The sequence below is a fragment of the Ursus maritimus genome, unplaced genomic scaffold (genome assembly GCF_017311325.1).
Source record: "Ursus maritimus isolate PB19 unplaced genomic scaffold, ASM1731132v1 scaffold_2, whole genome shotgun sequence".
In the NCBI taxonomy this organism is placed as follows: domain Eukaryota; kingdom Metazoa; phylum Chordata; class Mammalia; order Carnivora; family Ursidae; genus Ursus; species Ursus maritimus.
Genome location: NW_024424452.1, coordinates 29,563,534 through 29,587,306, shown reverse-complemented (window position 1 = coordinate 29,587,306; position 23,773 = coordinate 29,563,534).

The window sequence follows — 23,773 nt, the reverse complement described above, 5'->3', positions numbered from 1 at the left end:
AAAACCGTGAGACAGTACAACTTAAAACTGCAGTGTGGCTCGTAAAGCGCTCGGGCCCAGGCTCTGCCCCGGCAGAGGGGATTATTAACTGGAAACTTTGAATGACTCACCGTCTGTTTGACTAGTCATTTAAAGCCTTCACCCAAACTTTTCCACCCCTCCCTCCTCCCGGCCAAGGGCCTTGCAAACTAAACAGAGGATTGGCCTATTCCATGATGTATCCAGCTGTATCCAACTAATAAGGTTATTCTGGTGCGTCCAGCTTCTATAAGCACCATTAGGTGAAGTGGTTTTCTTCTGAATGATGGGATTTGCTTGAGTATTCCCTTAGTGCTTTATCGACTGCTTCTCACGAGGGCAGACAGCGTTTAGGTAAACATGGGGTGGGGGGGAGCAAAAGATACTTAGACCCAATTACACGAAGTAGGAAAATAACGTTGTTCTGAGTACCTGTAAAGGTTTCCTGTAATTCACCCCCGTGGAGCCCAAGGTGGGGGGGGGGGACGTACTGTTGATATTTTTCTCCAACGAGTCTAGACAGAGTGCAACTAACCTGCTAAAAATTACAGAGTAAAGGCGTAGACACACAGAGAATAGATGTTTCTTTACAACTGCATGTTACAGTGCAAAATCTAGATCTAGATATGAATTTAAATTTTAAATACCTGTATGTTAAAGATAAAAGAGACAGCTCAAAAACAAAGCTGTCAGGTACCTTTCAAAACAAATCCTATGCTAAAGTGGTTTGAAATTGTGTTTAATATTAAACTAGCAATTTTTATGAATGCTGGTTTTTTCTTGAGCTCTTAACACTTGGGATATCAAGTACTATAAATGTGAAGAAACCAGAGACCTCCATTATAACAAGCCTGGCTTTAACTTTTTCTTCAGATCTGTGGTCAATGCTCCCTGAAATCTTCTGGACATTGATTTTTCCTTTTTTCCATGACAGATGATGTATTCCCCTGATTAATACAAAGTTCAGGTTACAGCCTATTAATATAGTTCTCTGAGACCCATTTAAAGCTTTCTTAAGAGTGTCCCACTTTAAACTTGGTATTAAGTGATTGCCCTCGGGTTTACTCAGAACTTACTAGCACTTGATATAAAAACTCAGATCTTCCTTCATAAAAGGGAGACCTGCATTGCTATTGAGATAAATGTTTTTATCTTATATTCACAACAGGAAGAAAATACAGCGTGTCCAAAATAAAGTGACTTCTCACTCAAGATTGGCACTCCCTAACCTACTCTTAAAAAAATGTCAACACACACACACAAATGTCAAAACAAGCAGCTGACTCAAAGAGTGACCCACACTGTCCTTCAACTGCTTCAACATTGGATGCCATACTTCAGCGTGGATCACCCATAGGGCACTGGATGACGATGGATCCCTCTTTGGTTAGTTCTTCACATATAATTAAATTAGCAGTGTCTTTGTGCCTGCACGGCTTTTTCTAGAGACAAAGACAAAAACTGCTGAGACCCACAGCTTAGAAAAGCAGTTGACGTCATTAACTTCCAGGTCCCTGAATAGGATAATTATGGAAATTCAGGAAAGAATCCACTCCATTGGTTTTCAAAAGCCTTGACCTGCCAGGGTTGAGGCACTGCTCCAGCAGGAAAGTGAGAAGCTCTTCTTGATAATTGCTGTTGTGCTAAGATTGAACAACTTGAGGTCAGTATCTTTTCATCTTCTTTCTATTCCCAGTGCCCAGTATGATGCCTGACATAGGGAATGTGCTTAACGAATGTTTCATTGAATGAATCAGTGCATCAGTAGGGAGTTTCTGACGATACTGGCCATTTATACTCATTTAGGGCTGTTGAGACACAGGACTATCAACTTTAAGAGAAAGTTTTCCCAAGGACATCCTGCTCTGTGCTGTGATTCACACACAGGATTAGCCTGACAACCGCTTTACTTCACAACGCCATGCTTATTCAAGGTCTGGGCCATTCCACGACAGAGAATTCCCATCTTCCGATGCAAGCCTCACCAGCCGGCATTCCTGTATTCTCTCTCTTTTGTTCTCTGCCATCTTCCTGTCCTCGCTTAAGTTATTCCACCTTTAAAGTGAATCGGGGTCTCAGTACCCTCCCCTTTTAGTTTTCCACACAGTACTTTGTTTTGCTTCTTTAATCTAAAAGTTTACCTTTTAGGGGGCGCGTGGGTGGCTCAGTGGGTTAAGCGTCCCACTCTTGATTTCAGCTCAGGTCTTGATCTCAGGGTTGTGAGTTCAAGCCCCGAGTAGGGCTCCACGCCTAAATAAATAAATTAATAAAAGTTTATCTTTTATGCTTCTGAGCATGAGGCTGATATGAAAATTCATGGCCATCCCAGGGTTTTAGCGGATGAAAACCTGTGCACACAAATGGACACTGAGGTAGCAGGGCCACTCCTGGAAATGTTTTCTGTAGAAATAGGAACGCAAGTGTAAAAAGCTGTCCTTTCCAGCATTTTTGCAGCAGCTCTAAACCAGAAACAACCTAAATGTCCATCAACAGGGAAATTCTGATTAAATACGTGATGGATAGCAACACTATGGAATAGTATGCAGCTATCAAAAAAGAGTGACACAGACTGGGTGCTGATGGGGAAATCCATTTATAATATATGGCGAAGTAGGCAAGAGCAATACATCTTGTATGTGCAGCATATATAGTGGATCAGTGTATCTATTGCAATCCTGTTTCTTTAAAAGCACCTAAGTTTTTCCTCTCCCTGGAATGCTCTTTCCCTAGATCTTCACCTCTCCAGCTCATTGTCATTCAGCACCAGTAGGTCCTCTCCTAATCACCTTGGCCATCCACCAACCCATATCACTCTCTACCACTCTCACCCAGTTTTCTTTTTTTCAGATGCCTCATCACAATCTGAAATTCTTATTCATTCCCATGCTTACTGCCCATCTCCTCCTACTGGAAAACTAATTCCAGGATTCTGTCTTAATTTGCTATTGTGTTCTCATCGCCTACAACGTTGCCTGGCGTGGATAAAGAGCTCAGTAAACATTTGAGAGAGAAAGAGACATATGTATCTCTTTGTATGTTATGAAACTTTTTAAAGTGTGAGCAGTTACATATTAAATAGTTAATGGAAGCTGTATTTGTGGGGTGGGATTGGATGTGGAATGGAGGATAGCTAGAAGAAGAAATTGCAATTTTTTACTATACTTTTACGTTTGGATTTTCCTACAAGAAACAAATTGCTTTAAGAAATTCTTTTATCGGGTTGTCTAGCTGGCTCGGTTGGAAGAGCACAGGACTCTTGATCTCAGGGTCGTGAGTTGGAGCCCAGGATGGGTATAGGGATTACTTAAATAAATAAAACTTTTAAAAAATTCTTTTATTGAGGTGAAATTCACATAATATAAAATGAACCATTTTAAAGTAAGTAATTCAGGGGGCCTGGGTGATGCAGTTGGTAGAGCGTCCTACTCTTGGTTTTGGCTCAGGTCGTGACCTCAGGGTGGTGAGATCAAGCCTCACATCTGGCTCCACGCTCAGCACAGAATCAGCTTGAGATTCTCTCTCACTCTTCCTCTGCCCCTCCCACTCATGCTCTCTCTTTCTCTCTAAAATACATTTTAAAAAAATATTAAAAATAAATTAATAAATAGGAGCATCTGGGTGGCTCAGTCGGTTAAGGGTCTGCCTTCGGCTCAGCTCATGATCCCAGGGTCCTGGGATCGAGTCCCACATCGAGCTCCCTGCTCAGCTGGGAGTCTCCTCCTCTGTCTCCCTCTGCCCTGCCCCCAGCTTGTGCTCTGCTCTCTCTCACTCATGCTCTCTCAAATAAATAAATGAAATATTAAAAGAATAAATAAAAAGCAAGTAAAAATATAAATAAATAAATAAATAAATAAATAAATATAAAGTGAACAATTCCGTGGTCATTTGTGCGTTCACAATGTTGTGCAACCCCCACCTTTGTCCAGTACCAAAACATTTTTACCATGGCACGAGGAAACCTATAACTGTTTTGAGAATGGTTCCCATGCCCATGGAAACATGCTCCCCATTCTCCTCTGCTGTCTGCCCCTGGTAACCACCAATCTTCTTTCTATCTCTAAGATTTACCTGTTCTAGACATTCATATAAAAGGAATTACACAACAGACAACCTTTTGTGCCTGGTTTCTTTCACTCAGCATCAAGTTTTCAAGGTTCATCCATACCGTAGCATCGTTCCTTTCCGTGGCTGAGTAATATTCCGCTGTAGGCACGTAGCACGGCATGTGTATCCCTTCATTCACTGATGAGCAAATCACTTTCGTAACTTAAACACATTTTTAAAAGAAGATTAAACAGATGAAATTCCAGTGAGGTGTAGAGTCCTTCATCGCGTCGTGGAATGCTAGTTACCTGTATTTGACAGTGTGCCATAGTGACAGAAGATGATACCATGGGGGAAGCAGGGTGATGGGTGCAGGGGACCTCTGGTAACAGTTACACAGACTTTAACCTTAGTTCCCAAGTTTTACCAAAACGTTTTTTCTGCCTTCCTTAATTAAATTTGGACCAGGGGCAGCATTGGGGGAAGTTTGTCTTTTTTGTTGTTGTTGCTATTGTTTTGCACCTTTGAAAATTTTATAAGTATGAAATAGGGCAAAGACTCACAAGCACTCACATACCTACATGGAATCCTGAGATTGTCAACTGCTACCATCTCATCACCTCGTTTCATGTTTTAAGATCAGAAATAAAACAATTCTCATACAGGGGCACCTGGGTGGCTCAGTCAGTTAAGCGTCTGCCTTCAGCTCAGGTCATGATCCCAGCGTCCTGGGATCAAGTCCCATGTCCCACCTCAGGCTCTCTGCTCAGTGGGGAGTCTGCTTCTCCCTCTCCTTCCGCCTGCTGCTCCTCCTGCTTGTGCGCCGTGCACTGCCTCTGGTAAATAAATAAATAAATATTTTTTTAAAAATAAAGATTTATTTATTTATTTGACAGAGAGGGCTCAGGCAGAGGGAGAAGCAGACTCCCTGCTGAGCAAGGAGCCCCACAGGGGGCTTGATCCCAGGACCATGAGATCAGGACCTGAGCCCAAGGCAGGCACTTAAGCCACCGAGCCACCCAGGCATCCCAATAAATAAAATCTTTAAGAAACAAAAACAAACAATTCCCATACAGCAGGGAGTCTGATGTGGGACTTGATCCCAGAACCCCAGGATCATGCCCTGAGCTGAAGGCAGACACCCAACCAACTAAGCCACCCAGGCACCCCCCCAATTCATTTTTAAACATATTTACACATATAACATACAAGGCAATAAAAGATCACTGTACTGTTTCACAATTTACATATAATTATAAAGCCTACTTTTTACTTCCGGTGTTTATCTTTTACCTGCTACAGAGTTAAGTCCATTTACCTTTATACTACTTTTGTATTTGTCCATTTTGCTTCTGATGGGCTTTGAGGCTACTTCCAAACATTTTTTGTACAAGTGTCAGGATCCTTTCAGAAAACAAGTTACAGAAATTTCCATTCGAGCTAGATTTAGCTGTAAGAAATGTATTATTTTACATAACTATGTTAAAAATTCAACTGGTTAAATATTAAAGATCTTTTTGGCTTTATTCAATGACTCATGAATTAAACAGCATCCCACCTAGCAGACAGAAAGGAGCTCTGAAGAGATGAACAAAACGAAAGACAGGCAGAAGGGAGTGGGACAAGGAAATTATACTAGCAAAGAGGAAGATTGAAGGGGCACCTGGGTGGCTCAGTCATTAAGCGTCTGTCTTTGGTTCAGGTCATGATCCAGGGTCCTGGGATTGGGCCCCGCATCGGGCTCCCTGCGCAGCGGGAAGCCTGCTTCTCCCTCTCCCACTCCCCCTGCTTGTGTTCCCTCTCTTGCCGTGTCTCTTTGTCAAATAAATAAAATCTTAAAAAAAAAAAAGAAAAAAAGAAAGAAAGGTAATGAAACAATGAATGGATAGCAGATGACAGTGATGTTAAATTTGGTAATGCCAGCAACGAGTGCAGTGACCTTGAGCCCCAAAGCTCTGTCTTAAGGAGTCAATCAACCAGTTCTGTCTCGGAAATTGGCTTCCTCAACCAGCTCTTGTGGGTTAGCCACCTGTTCAACGGAACTGCTATGAAAACCAGTTGTTCTGGTTTCCCCAGGACTGGGAGATGCTTCCATGAGTCAATCTTCTATGTCGCTTTGTAGGCTTCATTTTCTAAGACCATCCACCCAGAGGAAATACTTGCATTCAGAGATCTTAGCCAGTGTAATCCTGGTGCCCTCCGTAACTAAAATCCAGGAGGTTTAATGATTGCTGACCCCTGCTGGCTTTTCCTGTCAATGGTTTGTCCCCCTGAAGCAGAAGGCAGGTACCAGGACACCCCCGAGAGCTGCCTGTTTCCTCAGCCAGCCTGGCTCAGCTCTGCTCCCTGTGTTAGCAGAGCTTGGCTATTAAAAGGTTATCTAAGTGGCAGCGGTCCCCAGGTTCCAGTAGCCTATTGATTTACATTTGAAATAGCTGTCTCATTGCTAATGATTATCTCATTACATCCCCTTTGTGTGTGCAAAAGACCCATAATGGAGAGCACAGAGAAAGTCTGATAATGATCAGTTAATTCACACGAAAAGTTGATTCATTCTGCAGAAATCAGGGCTCATTATTCCCGAGGTATTAACATATTGCTTATTATGTTTTACATCTAAGAGCCTGGCTAGCTTCAGGGTCCTGGCGCGTGTTTTTACAGACCACTTGTGGGGAAGGGGGTGATTTATAAGTGGGATCAGGAAAACAACTAACTTGAGTAGCTTTAAGCTAACCTAGTAAATAATGTATATGCTTTGCAAATATGTAATAGTAGCAATTGTTATTTAACCATTTTCATGGTACAATTTAGTGGCATTAAATATATTCCTATTGTTCTGCAAACATCACCACCATCCATGCCCAGAACTTTTTCATTTTTTCTAATAGAAACCTTGTAAACAATAGCTTTTCATTCTCTCTTTCCCCAGTCCCTGGCAACCCCCATTTTACTTTCTGTCTCTATTAATTTGCCTACTCCAGCTGTCTCATATAAGTGGAATCATACATTTCTTTTGTGCCTGGCTAATTTCACTTAGCATGTTTTCAAGACTCATCCGTGTTGTAGCCTGTATCAAAATCTCACTCTTTAGTAAGACTGAATCATATTCCAATGTGTGAATGGACCACATTTTGTTTATCCATGAGTCTTTGGATGGATACTTGGTGGTTTCCACCTTGGGGCTACTGGGAACAATGCTGCTAGGAACATAGGTGTACAATGTATCTATCTGAGTCCTTCCTTTCAAATCTTTTGGGTGTATTACCCAGAAGTGGGAATTGCTGGATCATATGGCTATTATCTTTATTATTTTTTAATTTTTCATGACATTTTTAAAAAGATTTTATTTATTTGAGAGAGAGAGAGAGAGAGAAAGAGAGCACAAGGGCAAGCCCGAGCAGGGGGAGGAGCAGAAGGAGAGGGAGAAGCAGACTCCCCGCTGAGCCGGAAGCCCGATGCCAATGTCGTGGGGGTCCATCCCAGGACCCGAGCGGAGCTGAAGGCAGACGTTCAACCAACTGAGCCACCCAGGTGCCCTTGGCTATTATCTTTAACAATAACCTCCATATGTCCATTGTCAAGGGAAGAAAACAGAGTTCAGAGATACTGAATTACCTGAACCCCCCTCCATCAGACTGCAAAGCTATGGCTCATTCCCTACATCCTCACACATAATCCTAACACCGCTGGTGTGTCTTGATTAGGGTCTCAGTCAAAAATTGCACAAGTCAGTGTCTCTAAAGAATGCCTCTTAATGCTTTGCTTTAACAAAGAAGCTGTTTTCAGATGGACTGGAAATGAATCTCTGGTTTAAAAATGTCACTGATTCCATCAGAATGGCCAAACATTCTAAAAATGTCACTGGTTCAAACCCCTATTAACTTCCAAAGAAGATTGGGGGCATTTTATAACAAAAGTAGAGACAATAATGCCAAAAAGCATAAAAAGAGAGAAAAGTCAGAAATCAAGATAAACAAAAGGGAGAAGGGGAAAAGGATATCAAGATTCGTTGAGTGAGGAAGGCTACATGGACCGATCACAGTATTTAACTCCAAGTTCCTCAACACACAGAGAAAAGAGAGATGGGTGGATTGCGTACCTCTCTTCGGTAGTAGAGTATACACTAGTTCGTTCGTTCATTCATTCTTTCATTTTATTTTGATTTATTGTGAGTCTACTGAGGACCAACAAACTTTTCACTGATCCTGAAGTCATTTCCTGGAAATCGATGTTAGCGCAATTAATACAACACAATCTATGGTGTTGGGGTCCCACCTTTCCTCCTGGACTTCTGACCTCCCCACATGTGACAGGCCTCCATTATTGATACCAGCTTTGCAGGAGTCCTGACAAGCATTGAAGCACACTCGGGAACACAGAATACTTTCACCAGCGTATGATGCCACGTAAGCAGTTTTCAGGACAGAAATGACATTAAAGACCGTCCCTGTCCTCAGTTCACTTCACCTACTTCGTCTTGCCTCACTGATTCATCAGCAGCCTCTGGTTCTCCTGCCCCTCCTCGAATGGGATTTCCTCCACCGGATATCATCAGTCTTCTGACAAGTAGCAGAGGATGGAAGAGAAGCTTGTGCCGACAAGGGCTGGTTGCCTTTCTGAGCTTGATTCCAGCCTGCCTGTTTTTTTCTTTATTCTTTACCCTAGAAGAGGAAGGGAAAGAAATGGAATGAGGCCACGGTGTTAGCTGTATATGTAACATTTTATTTAATAAGTTAGCCTGTTAGTTATTTTTACAAGAGGCCTGATGCAAATGTTGCAGACTGTTTTCATGTGTGAGCTCTAAGTGAAAGGTAGGCAGGTGTCTGCTAAGCTATTTTCCTGCAGCTTGTGTTTGAAATACTTTATATATTTTTTACAAGTCTGATTTGTATAACAATGAAAATCTATGCAAGACATTTTTAGAGCTGCTGCTGGTTGTCTTATTTTTCAGCTTTACTGAGCTATAGCTGACAAAACGGTAGTATGTTTGGGAGGATTGGGAGATAGGCCACAAGGTGAAGGGCAGTGGGAGGTACAGGCTTTCAGTGATGGAATGTGTAAGTCACAAGGGCGAAAGGTACCACATAGGGAGCATAGTGGATGGTATTGCAACAGTGTTGTCTGGTGACAGACGGTAGCTACACTTGCTGTGGGTATGGCATCACACATAGACTTGTCCAATCACTATGTTGTACACCTGCAACTATTGTAACATTGTATGCCAACTGTACTTCATTTTATTGTATTTATTTTTTATTTATTTTATTTTAAAAAATGATTTAACTGATTTATTTGAGAGAGGGGAGAGCATGGGGGGGCGGGGGGGCATGAGCAGAGAGGGAGGGAGGGGAAAAGAATCTCAAGCTGACTCTATACTGAGCGGGCAGCCGGATGCAGGGCTCGATCTCACTACCCTGAGATTATGACCTGAGCAGAAACCAAGAGTCCGACACTTAACTGACTGTGCCACCCAAGTGCCCCTATACTTCATTTAAAAATATATATATATTTAAAGTATACAATGTGATGATATGATACCCATATACATTGACACATTGTGAAATGTTACCATAATTAAGTTAACGAACACCCCACGTAGTTACTTGGTTTTTTGTTTGTTTTGGTGAAAATGCTCTATGCAAAGTTTAAGAGCAGGAATAAAAAAAAATTTTTTTTAAGATTCATTTTTTTATTTTATTTTATTTTTTTATTTTATTTTTATTTTTTTTAAAGATTTTATTTATTTATTTGACAGAGATAGAGACAGCGAGAGAGGGAACACAAGCAGGGGGAGTGGGAGAGGAAGAAGCAGGCTCATAGCGGAGGAGCCTGATGCGGGGCTCGATCCCATAACGCCGGGATCACACCCTGAGCCGAAGGCAGACGCTTCACCGCTGTGCCACCCAGGCGCCCCTTAACCACTGTGCCACCCAGGTGCCCCTTAACCGCTGTGCCACCCAGGCGCCCCCATTTTTTTATTTTAGAGGGGAGTGAGAGGAGCAGAGGGAGAGGAAGAGAGAGAATCTCAAGCAGACAACCCTGAGATCTTGATCTGAGCCGAAGTCAAGAGTCGAATGCTTAACCGATGGAACCACCCAGGCGCCCTTATACTTAACTTCTTTAGAAGAATATCTGGGAAGGCTTCTCTTAGGAGGTGACCCCTTAGCTGAGTTCTGAAAGGGATAGGAGTTCGCCAGAGGAAATGATGTTCAATATTAACTCACATAATAAGCTTACTCAACTACTAGGGACTTCGGGGAAATATATGGCCATAATTCTTATAGCCGAATAAGGTTTTACTTATTTAAAATGATTACTGAGGGCACCTGGGTAGCTCAGTCAGTTGGGTGTCTGCCTTTGGCTCTGGTCACGGTCTCAGGGTCATGGAATTGAGTCTGCATCCCACTCCCTGCTGGGCGGGGCGTCTGCTTCTCCCTCCCTCTGCCCCTCCCAGACCCCCCCCTCCCAGCTTGTGCTTGCTTATACTCTCTCTTGCAAAAATAAATAAATAAAAATTTTAAAATGGTTATTAAATGGTAGCAGAATATACCACCCCAAAATCTGCCACTTTGGCATAAGGATTATGCTGAGAGCAACTGAGAAGAAACAGGTTTAAGAAAAACTCTCTGCCCTTCCGCTATTTGCCTACAAGTAGGACAAAATTTGTAAAGGTGTCTCCCCTCCCCCATACCAGGGAGGACAGAAGTTAATCTCTGGAGACGACCGCAGACAGTAGAAAGGCATCCGCATTACGAAGCGCCACCATTAGCTTCACCGTATATTTACTTTCCCATGATTTGCCGCCTCTGGGAGCTCAAAGTCCTTCCCCTTTGATTTCTCACTCCTCCAACAGTGTGCTGCTCTTTTTGTTACGATGCTGTGTAAGTCCAAGTTCTAACCACCCTTTCCTTGTGCGAGTGCTTCCGCGGGCCCACTAAATGCACATGCTAATAAACTTCTGTTTGTTTTTCTCTTGTCAATCTGTCTTTTGTTAGTTCAATTTACAGGGAACAATTTACAGCTAGAGAACATAAGGTGGGGAAAAAAGATTTATTTTCTCCCCTACACTATCAAAGCAGCAGCCAGTTTGCACCCATCACGTGATTTAGGGTGATGGCGGGTGAGGCACGGAATCGGAAGAAATGTGGGCTTGGTTCTGTGAGTTCCGTAGAACCCCTTTGATCCTCCTCGGTAAGTAATTCCTGGCTCTTGGCGGGGATTCTCAGAGTTTAAGGCTATCAGATTGACCTGCGGGCTTGCTAAGAATGCAGACGCAGGCTCCCAAAGACACTGGTGTAAGGTAGCTCATTCTAGGAACAGAAGGAATGTCAGGGAGGGCCTGGGGAAGGAGACGGGTGGGGTGTGGGATAAAATGAGAGGAAGAGGCAAAACCCAATCCTGCAGAGCCTTAACAGCAGAGATGGCTGTCTAGCTGAGCTCCCTGCAGGGCCTTGGCTTCCTCCATCTGTTCTCCGCACAGAAGCTATTGTTATCCTCAGTTATTCTTGTACTCAAAATGCTATGTGAGATGATTTCCCACTGCTCCCAGAGGTGAAGGTCAAAGTCTTCATCATGGCCTGCAAGGCCCTGCATCACTGGGCTCCCAGCTACCTCTCTGATCACTCTGCTCAGCCATACTGACCTTGCTCCACCTTCACCAAGTGGAGAGTGCGCCCACCGCAGGGCCTTTGCACTTGCTGATTTCTGCACTTGCCGGACTTACACCCTCACCACCTACAGGTCCCTAAAGGATGACTTAGCAAAAAGGCCTTCTCCATAGTATTTATTACTACCTAACATAGAACTCATTGTACAGATTTAATTTCTTCATCTGTGAAGGTGGAGATTTAATATCATGTCCCAGTTGCCTGACGTAGTAGAGAGCCTCCCTGAAAAAGCAGGTTAAAACAAGGAGTTGTATTTTTGTTTAGAAGTTTGGTTTTTTTTTTTTAAGGTTTATTTATTTATTTATTTTAGAGAGAGAGCAAGCACGAGCGGAAGGGGCAGAGAAAGAGGAGAGATTCTCAAGCGGACTCCATGCTGAGCACAGAGCCCGACAGGGGGCTCGATCTCATGACCCTGAGATCACGACCTAAGCTGAAACCAATAGTTGGACACCTAACCGACTGCACCACCAAGGTGCCCCTAGGAATTGTTTATTTATTTATATATATAATATATAACAATATAAAAAATACATTTTAAGTACTCTCTGTGCCCAATGTGGGACTTGAACTCATGACCCTGAGATCAAGATTTGCATGCTCTAGCAACTGAGCCAGCAGGTGTCCCGGAATTGTGTTTTTATAACAACAACAGCAACAACACCTGCATGCTTAAAATCTGTAAAAGTGCTTTCATTTGTCAGTCTCTTGAGGTAGAACTAAACCCTTTCTTCTAGGACAGGTCCAGGTGCTGGGGTTCTTGATCTAGTCTGAGAGCTATAATATATACCGCTAACGGTCTTATGTGTAAGGAAGGCTTTGTGGCAGTGGTTGAGTTGAGTGGAGCCTGGAGACCCGGTTTGGGAATGGAAATGCTAGAATGCCAACACCCTCTCACCTCTGCTCAACTCACAGTCCAGAGACAGAGCTGTGCATTGGCCAACATGCACGTTATCACATTATCCGCTCCTGCTCCCCCCCCCACCGCCCAAGTGAACCGTGGAAGGCGCTCATGTGCGACTGCTTCCCAGCAGGAGAAAGGCTCCCCGCAAAGGTATTTATTTCCTCAGCCTGACATGGATGTGTTACTAGAAAGAGGGAATGGATGTAGAATAAGCAAAAATAACCAATGGCAGGACAGACACTGTGTGACAGACACCCACGACACGGGCACAGCAGGATGAATGCCAGGACATTTGCCCACTCAGGCAAACTAGCAGAATGTGATCCTTCCTGCTTGGTTCTTCATGTAACAAATGTTTAATTCAGATCTACCGTATTCAAGATTTAAATAACATCCGTGTACCTTCAGTCATACGTTGCATTTACTCTTGCTGATTACAAACCTTGCAAATAATAATAAGCCATGGAGACAGACTTTTGATTCACCCTGTACAGGGCAAGGTATGGTGAACAAGAGAAACCGCAGGATATCATGACCATCCATAAAGACAAGTGTTGAGGGTCTATAGATTTAAGAAGAGCTGGAGGAGAAATAGAACATAATAGAAAGAACCCAACTTGGAGTCAGATAGACCTGAGTCTGAATCTTCTCACAGCATCGAGCTGTGTGACTTTTGATAAGTTCCTTAACCTCTCTGAGCCCTTTTCCTTAAAGCATATTGCTTGTGCTCAGAGAGTGGTAATTATAATATGTTAATGGCCACGACAGTGATAGTAACTCCTCTATATTATTACTTAAGACAACAGAAAATGGATTGTTGCAAGACTGGTTTAGGTCACGCATGAGAAAGAACTTCCTGCTTGTTAGCATGTAAATGTGTGGGGCCCAAGTGAGACAGAGGGCAGGGCCTGGCCTGCTAGGGGAACCAGGTGAGGCCAGCAGAGGTAGGGGCGGAGGGTGGGACCATGGGGGTGGCCCCAAGAGAACTCTTTGGCTAGAGGCAGATCCAAGTTTTATGCAGGTGATGGGCCAGGATCTATGCGGGCCCTCAGAACCAACTCAACCCCATGCAACTTCTCCCACTTCACCTCCTGCCCCTCCCCCATTGCTCTCTCTACACTTGAGTGGCTCAGACCTCCTTTCTGATTCGCCAGTTCTCCATGCTGGATTCTTCCTTAAGTCCTGTGTCCTTGGGGCTCCCTCTGCCTGGCACGCTGTGGCTGCCAGAACCTCCCATGGATGGCTACTTCCCATCACTCAGGTTTCAGGTGAGATGTTACGCATCCCCTCTTCAGAGAGATTCTCAATTGAAAACTGTCTTGTTCCCCCCACCCCCACCCCACCACGTTCTTTACCCCATCACACTGGTTTGTAGTCAGTCCCATCATTTGCATGTAGATTCAGTATTTGCGAATCCGCCTACTCGCTGGAATTTATCTGTAAGCCCCAAATCAACACTCAGAGCATTTTCACTCATTGGCGGACCCGCACAGGGTGGTAAAAGATTTCAGTCACCTGATGTGCCCATGCCGCGTGGGATTGGAGCAAGGCCATGTTCTGCCTTTTTGTTTCTGCTGCCATATTGTAAGCAGGTGTCCTTTTCTGGGGAAGAATGGGCACAGACCATCCGAAATTGATTCATGTCTATGGGTCTTCTTGTTTATTATTATTATTATTATTATTAAAAGATTTTATTTAATTTATTTGACAGAGAGAGAGCGTGCACACAAGCAGGGGGAATGGCAGGCAGGGGAGAGGGAGAAGCAGACTCCCTGCTGAGCAGGGAGCCAGATGTGGGGCTCCACCCCAGGACCCCAGGATCATAACCCAAGCCGAAGGTAGATGCTTCACCAGCTGAGCCACCCAGGTGCCCCTATCTTATTCTTTTTTTTTTTTTAAAGATTTTATTTATTTATTTGACAGAGATGGAGACAGCCAGCGAGAGAGGGAACACAAGCAGGGGGAGTGGGAGAGGAAGAAGCAGGCTCATAGCAGAAGAGCCTGATGTGGGGCTCGATCCCAGAACGCCAGGATCACGCCCTGAGCCAAAGGCAGATGCTTAACGACTGCGCCACCCAGGCGCCCCTCTTATTCTTATCCTTATTATTGCTCATTTCTGGGCTTGGGGAGTATAAGTGCTCTGAGAGCGGCAGGCTTGCCTTCCACATCCCTTGCTGTGCTCCCCCCCCACCTCTTGCCTAGCAGACACTTAAGAAGCATGTGTCACATCAGCTAGTGAAATGAAAGAAACGATCGCGCTGTCCATGTTCAGGAGGGAGGGTTAGGAGCCAGGGGGGTCCACTGACCAGTGTGAGTAGATGGGAGCATGAGCGATGATGTGTACATGGGAGGGAGCAGGTGTGGGCAGGGAGGCCCTAATCCAGAAATACGCTTGTCCCTGTGGTTCTGCATACAGGGACCGGGATGGAACCCTACATGGGTGGGCTGCTTCTTCTTCTTTTTTTTTTTTTAAAGATTTTATTTATTTATTTGACAGAGAGAGAGAGACATCCAGTGAGAGAGGGAACACAAGCAGGGGGAGTGGGACAGGAAGAAGCAAGCTCATAGCAGAGGAGCCTGACGTGGGGCTTGATCCCATAATGCCGGGATCACGCCCTGAGCCGAAGGCAAACGCTTAATGACTGAGCCACCCAGGTGCCCCCATGGGTGGGCTTCTGAGTGTTTACCAAGACACAGAGCTGTAGCCCGGAGGAAGGCTGATTTTATGAGTCGGATGGTGTGCTGGTGTTTTGCTCACATATCTCTTTAAACCACGCAAGTGCTCTGTGGGGATGGGATTATCCCGCGGAACAGGTGAAATCGCTGGCCCAGGATCCCTGAGCCACCAAGTGGCAGAGCTGAAATTCAAACCCAGCCCAGTCTGATCCGGAACCAGGACCCCTTAACCACCGCAGATCTGTTTTTCAAACTTCAGCCTTCTCCTGTTTGCCATCAGCATTTACACTCTGTTTTTTCTTTGAACTGTCACCCTTTTTTCATCAAATTTATTTGATTTTATTTTTGAGGATTTTATTTATTTATTTGAGTGAGAGAGAGAAAGAGAGCACAAGCGAGGGGAGGGGCCGAAGGAGAGGGAGAAGCAGACTCCCCGCTGAGCAGGGAGCCTGACACGGGACTCAATCCTAGGGTCTTGGGATCATGACCTGAGCTGAAACCAGACGCTTAACCGACGGAGCCACCCAGGTGCCCCATGGAATTTATTTTAAAAGGAAACTTTATTACTACCATCAACAGAAAACAAGTGTCCCTTCTTACAGAGAGAAGATCATTTTGACCGTGTATATATAAAGGAAACAAAATACTGTTACATGTCTGCCAGACAGTTACCTGCTTGAGTCTCACTTTCTCTTTGTCCCCAGGGCAGGTTAGCAAGCCTTGGAGGTGCGTTAGACAGAAGAGAATTCACCTGAGGCCGTCTTCTAGAGCCAATCAAAGGGTATCCAAAAAGAGAATAATTGTCTCACTGTGTGACTCGCTGTGATTTAGTGCCATGCCTCTCCACCCCCCAGCATCTCCCTGGAGTCCTACAATCAGTTCACGTGCCACCAGGCTTTGGGAAAGCAGAAATGACAGCACACCTTTGTGGCCTTATGCCCTGGGGCGTGTCACCTCCGCACAGTATATGGAGGCAAAGTTTATGTTACGGAAAGTTACAGAGGGAATTTAAGGAGTCAGAAATGCAGCTCCTTGAGCTGACATTGATCCAGTCCCAGAGACTAGGCCAAGGGGTCAGTCGCACCGGACCATGAGTGTTCCGCTGTATTGCTTTTCTAGGGACTCATCAAAGTCATGACATACGGCTTTGGGAGTGGTGGTAAGGATCACGGGAGGAAATAACAGTCCATAGTAAGGGCAGAGTAGGGGCCATGGTGATTGAGGACCGACACACAGTCCTTACTAGGTGGAGAGCCAGTGTAGAAGATGTCTTCTTGTTTTGTTTTTGTTTTGAGAGAGCGAGCGAGCAAGAAGAGCAGAAGCAGGAACGGGGGGGGGGGCGCAGAGGGAGAGGGAGAGAGAGAATCCCAAGCAGGCTCCATGCCCAGCACAGAGCCCACTGTGGTGCTCGATCTCACGACTCTGAGATCAGGACCTGAGCCAGAATCAGGAGTCAGACACTTAACTGACTGAGCCTCCCAACGCGCCCCAGGATCTCTGTCTTCTGCTCTGAGTCTTCCTCTTCAGGCCTTCCAGAAAACAAGTCCATTGTTTGCTATGCGAAGAGGAAGTGAAGACATACCCAGAGGAGCAACAGCAGAGGGGAGGGGGTGTCCACTGGAGAAGCTATGCGACCCCTTACGAAGATCTAGGTTAAGGGCCTGGCTGTCACGAGTGATACCAGATCCCTCGAATGGGGGAGGCAGGGGTTGCTAGAGTGGCTTTCTGCCTTCTTCCTTCTCTCTCTCCCATGCTCTTCCTCCTTAGACATTTTAACCTTTTAATTTTTATTTTTAGAAAGAGAGAGTGTGGGGCGCCTGGGTGGCACAGCGGTTGGGCGTCTGCCTTCGGCTCAGGGCGTGATCCCGGCGTTAGGGGATCAAGCCCCACATCAGGCTCCTCTGCTATGAGCCTGCTTCTTCCTCTCCCACTCCCCCTGCTTGTGTTCCCTCTCTCGCTGGCTGTCTCTCTCTCTGTCAATTAAATAAATAAAATCTTAAAAAAAAAAAAAAGGAAAGAGAGTGTGAGAATGGGGGTGGGGGGGCAGAAGGAGAGGGACCCCGGGATCGTGACCTGAGCCAAAGGCAGACGCTTCACCGACTGAGCCACCCAGGCGCCCTTGCATAGACACGTCTACGAAGCAGATGTAGGGGTGACCACTCAGCACACGCGAAGATGGAAAGATGCGCCACGTCACTAGTCATTAGGGAAATGCACACCAAAACCGCCTAGCTACTGCCGAAAACAAACCAAACAACCCCACGACAGCCCCCAAGCCCACAAAATCGCAGAAAGTTACGGGGGTCGGTGAGCCTGCGGAGGAGCTGGAACCTTTGGGCGTTGCTGCTGGGAATGTGAAGCGGGGTAGCTGCTGAGGAAAACGGGGTGGCGATTCTTCAGAAATTACGCGTGCAATTACCGTAGGATCCAGCGATTCCAATTCTGGGCATGTACCCAGAAGCGGGAGCTCAAACATTCGTAGACTCATGTTCACAGCGACACGATTCACAAGAGCCCGAGGGTACCAGGAACCAAGTATTTCGGAGGCAGGACCGGGTACACGAACTGTAGTATGGAAGGGAGGGAATTCGGACACCTGCGCCAACACGGATGACACTTGAGGACATTATGCGGAGGGAAATCAGGCAGTGACAAACGCACCAACACGGATTCCAGGTCTCTGAGCTACATAGAGTAGTCAGATCCCACAGAGACAGGAAGTAGGAGGGTGGTCGCCAGGGGCTGGGGGAGGCATGAATGGGGAATTACTGTGAATGGAGTTTCAATTGGAGAGGATGGAAAAGTTCTCAAGACGGATGGTGGTGAAGGTTGCACCACAGCGAGAACAAACTGAATGCCGCTGAATTGTACACTTAAACATGGTTAAAATGGTAAATTTTATGTTTGTATATTTTACTACTACTAAAAAAAAAAAAAGGCTGGAAGATCTTAACACTACCTCTCCACCTTTTTAAACCAGGTAGTTCACACGCGGCTATAAAAGGAAAAGTCCTGGGGGAGAACCCGGGAGGAAAGATCTCTGTAGACAGATTCTCCAAGGTGGGGGAGGAAAGCAGTGCGGGGTGGGGACAGGGAGGGCGGAGGAATCTTTGTTGAAAAATTCCTCCAACCTGATGTCCACGCAGCTCACCTTTCCTAGTCCTCGCCCTTGGTGGGCATTTCAAATGTACTCCTCCGGCCGACAGAGAGAATTCCTGAAGGCGAAATCCCTTGAAAATGACCCAGGGCTTAGAGTGGTTATTGTTGACATTGTTGATAAACGGCTTCCTGCATGCATAATATATGCAAATGTTGGAGGGCAGCTCACGATTATAATGTAATCACCTTATAAACACGTTGATGAATCAAGTCATTCTTGGGGCAATGTCCTCAATCAGCATGATTTTTATTCAGCCCTACGGTTAGGCTGAAAATTTGATGCATTTGATGACGAGAATCACCTTCATTTGGTCCTCTGTCATATTCTGGTTTTGCCAGATTTTTTCTGAGCCTGTGAGTTTCATAATGCTTATAGTAACTGTAAGGAGTATAATATGAAAGATCCTTTTTTTTTTTTTTTACAAAAAGCGTATCGATATATTGTAAAAAAGAAAAATTCCACTGTCAACTATACTTCAATTAAAAAGAAAAAGAGGAGCGCCTGAGTGGGTCAGTCAGTGAAGCGTCTGACTCTTGATTTCGGTTCAGGTCATGATCTCAGGGTCTGGAGATCAAGCCCCACATGTTGCTCTGTGCCAGCGTGGAGACTGGTTGAGATTCGCTCTCTCCTTCTCCCTCTGCCCCTGTCCGTCCTCTCTCTCTCAAATCAATCAATCAATCCATCAATCTTAAAAAGAAAAGAAAAGAAAAGAAAAGAAAAGAAAAGAAAAGAAAAGAAAAGAAAAGAAAAAAGTAGTTTGTACTGAGGAAGTGAAACTCTGCCTGACCACGCATCAGACTGGAAAAACAGAACTGGAGAAAACCACTGGAAAGTTTTTTAACCACCCCCTTCTTTGAGTAAGTACTGCCTTTTTACGCACTGAGAAAATTTGTTCTATAAAGTCATTGACAACCAGAAATGTTGTTGTTTGAAGCTGTGCCAGTACCAACACCCCAGCATTAATGCCCAAGTCACTTTGACACAGAGAAGCTGCCTTGATTTCCAGCCCACGACAAAGTGTCAGATATTGGATTTAACGCCTGCATCGACCCATCCATGTCACCTAGACTAAGATAACATTGACTAACATTTATTGAGCGCTCATTATCTGCCGGTGACCATTCTAATCATTTTACAATTATCTACTTGCTTAAGGTCTGTAAGGACTCTGAGATACGTCTCAGTGCTTATTCTTACAGATGAGGAAACCGGCCACAGAAATAGTAAAGGACCCGCACACTATCACAACTCCGAAGCGGCAGAGGCAGGATTCAGCGTAGACCCCAGACCCACATTCTTTTTACTTTTTTACCTTTTAGACTTACTGGAAAGCTGTAAGAGTATTACAAGAAATTCCTGGAAATTCTTTACCCAGATTCCTTACATGTTAACATTTTGTTGCATCTGCTTTATTATTCTCTATTTATTGCGATAAGTTTTTTTCCTGAACTGTTTTAGAGTACGCCACTTTACCAGTAAGTACTTCAACATGTGTGTTTCCTGAGAGCAAGGACATTACAAGTTCAGGAAATTAACATTAATACAATATTACTATCGAATATACAGATGTCATTCAATTTCACTTATTGTCCTGCAATGTCCTATACAGCAAACAAATAAATGAAATAAAAAAACAAATTCTGGGTCACGTTGCATTTGGTTGTCATGTTTCTTTAGATTCTTTTAATTTAGAGCAGATAGATAGTTCCTCTATGTGTTTCATGTGCTTGACCTTTTTGAAGAATACAGTCTAGACTATGGTGCAATAGCACAAAGGACCCTGACATTAATACAGTGATGAGTGTTCCATCATCACAAGGATCCCTCATCTTACCCTTTTTCCACCGAGTTGCCTTTGTAGCTTTATGAAAAAATCAGCCCGCCATGCTTGGGTGGATCTGTTCTGTGTCCTCTGTTCTGTGCCATAGATTTTATGTTTCTATCCCTTCCCCAATACCACGCAGTCCTGAGAACTGTAGTTATATAGTAAGTCCAGACGTTGGGTAGACTGATTCCTCCCCCTTTAGTCTTCTTGTAAACGCTTGTTTGAGTTATTTTAGTCCCATATGGAGTTTAGAATTATTGTATCTAGAACAATAAAAAAAACCTTACTTGGATTTTGACAAGAATTGCATTGAGTGTTTATCAATTTGGGATAACTGATATATTTATTATGCTGACTCTTCCAGTCCATGAACATGGTCTGTCTCATCATTTTATTTAGATTTTCCTTGATTTCTCTTCAACTCTAAAACAAGTGTTTATTAGTTTTCAGTATAGAAGTCCTGTACATGCTTTGTTAGATTTCCACTAAATATCTCATTTTTTCTAAGGTGTTGTAAATGGTATTGGGTTTTAAGTTTTGGTGGCCAGGGGCACCTGGATGGCTCAGTCGGTGAAGTGTCTGCCTTCAGCTCAGGTCATGATTCCAGGGTCCTGGAATCAAGCCCCACGGAGTGTGCTTCTCCCTCTGCCCCTCCAATCCTGCGTTCTCTCTCTCATTTGTACTTGCTCTCTCTCAAATAAATAAATAAAATCTTAAAAAAAATTTTTTTTTTGGTGCCCATAAGTTCACTGATAGTCTGTAGAAAAGGTTTCTGAAAACAAACAAACAAAACAGTTGGTCTCCAGGCTGACTCCCAGAGATTCTGATTTTCTTGTTCTAGGTGGAAACTGGCATTGATGTGATTTTAAAGCAGATGATTCTGACGTGAAGCCGGGGTTGAGAACCACTGTTTGAACGAGCTTGATTTCACATTCGCTCTTTTTAACACCTGTAATCCTCTTGCCTTGGTAGCTTTGGCCTCAGCTCAAATATCACTTCCTTGGAGAGACGCTCTCTGAACACACCATCTGAAGAGGGCTGGTCTCTCTCCTAAGATACTGTCTACTTAATACTCTCTCTCTCTCTCTTTTTTTAACAGCATTTACACTGTCTGAAATGATCACTGCTTTATTTCCTGGGAATTCACCCCCACTAATCCCCAAGAGCAGACACGGTTTCTATCCTACTCACGCAGGATCCCCAGGGTCTGAATTGTGCCTGGCACGCAGTAGACACTCCATAAATACTGGATGAATTAATAATTAGGTTTCTTTATTCTCAGGGAGTTGGTAATTCCCTAATCACTTTGCCTGAACTTGGTATTCCTTAAGTCTTTATTGGTAACACATTTATAAACGACCTTTTGAGATTTTTATTTTATATCTGGCTAATTTCATGTTATATCTATATTTTTAAAATGTTGAAAGTTGCATGAGTATGTTTTCAGTATAGAAAAAATAGAAGCAAAAGTCTCAAGTTAAAAAAAAAAACTGGTAAAATTATGCATAAGGGGCACTTGGCCGGCTCAGTGGGTCGAGCATGTGACTCTTGATCTTGGGGTTGTGAGTTCAAGCCCCAAGTTGGGGGTAGAGATGACTGAAAAATAAAAATCTTAAAAAATATGTGTGTGTGCGTGTCTCTGTGTGTATATATATGTGTGTGTATATATATATATATATATATACACAAAATTTACCATTTTAACCATTTTTAAGTGTACAGTTCAGTGGCATTAAGTACATTCACATTGTTGTTCCAACCATCACCACCATCCATCTCCAGAACTTTTTCATTATCTCACACTGGAACTCTGTCTCCATTAAACAATACTTCCCTGTTTCCTCCTCCCTCTGGGTCCTGGCAACCACTGCTCCACTTCCTGTGTTTACGATTTTGACTACTCGAAGTACTCCATATGCGTGGAGTCACACAGTGCTTGTCTTTTCTTGTCTGGCGTATTTCACTGAGCATCCTGTCCTCAAGTTCACCCGTGTTGTAGCGTGTCAGAATGTCTTCCCTTTTTAAGGCTACATAATATTCCATTGTACTGATAGACCACATTTTGCTTATCTATTCACCCATCAATGGACGTTTGGATTGTTTCCGTATTTTGGCTATCGTGAGCTATTGCTATGAATATTAGTGCACAAATACCTGTTAGAGTCCCTGCTTTCAATTGCTGAATCATGTAGCAATTCCAAGTTTAATTTTTTGAGGAACCGCCATACTGTTTTCCACAGTGGCAGCACCATCTTACATTCCTACCAACAGTGCACAAGGGTTCCAGTATCTCTACACCTTCATTAACGTTTGCTGTTTTCTGTTGTTGTTGTTGTTATAACTGCCATCCTAGTGGGTGTGAAGTGGTATCTCATCATGGCTTTGATTTGTCGTTCTCCAATGATTACTGACGTTGAGCATCTGTTCATGGGCTTGCTGTTCATTTGTATCTTCTTAGGGAAAAGGTCTATTCAAGTCCTCGTTCTAAGTGCCTGCCCTCCCCACCATCCTTATGTGTCAGGGTATCAATTCCATACCTTCTTTATATATGTGTGTGTGTATATATATATATACTATATATATATATAGTCTTCATTGTATAGATGTTCTACATTGATTTATTATTATTATTATTATTATTAACACATCATGTATTATTTGTTTCAGGGGTACAGGTCTGTGATTCATCAATCTTTTTTTTTTTTTAAAGATTTTATTTATTTATTTGACAGAGAGAGAGACAGCCAGCGAGAGAGGGAACACAAGCAGGGGGAGTGGGAGAGGAAGAAGCAGGCTCATAGCGGAGAAGCCTGATGTGGGGCTCGATCCCACAACGCCGGGATCACGCCCTGAGCCGAAGGCAGATGCTTAACCGCTGTGCCACCCAGGCGCCCCTGTGACTCATCAATCTTACACAAAACACAACGCTCACCACAACACATACCCTCCCCAATGTCCATCACCCAGCCACCCCATTCCCCCAAACCCCTCCCCTCCAGCAACCCTCAGTTCGTTTCTTGAGATTAAGAGTCTCTTATGGTTTGTCTCCCTCTCTGGTTTCATCTTGTTTCATTTTTTCCTCTCTTCCCCTATGATCCTCTGCCTTGTTTCTTAAATTCTGCAAATCAGTGATATCATATGATAATTGTCTTTCTTTGATTGACTTACTTTGCTTACCATAATACCTTCTAGTTCTATCCACGCTGTTGCAAATGGCAAAAATTTCATTTTTTTTGATGACTGCTACATTGATTTTTTAAAAAAGATTTTATTCATTTATTTTAGAGAGACAGAGCCAGCAGGGAAAAGAGCAGAAGGAGAGGGAGAGGGAGAGAGAGAGAATCTCCAGCAAACTCCACGCTGAGCGGAGAGCCTGATGCGGGGCTGGATCCCAGGACCCCTGAGATCATGACTGGATGGAAACCAAGAGGCCCATGCTTAACCAACTCTACCACCCAGGTGCACCTTCATTATTTTAGATA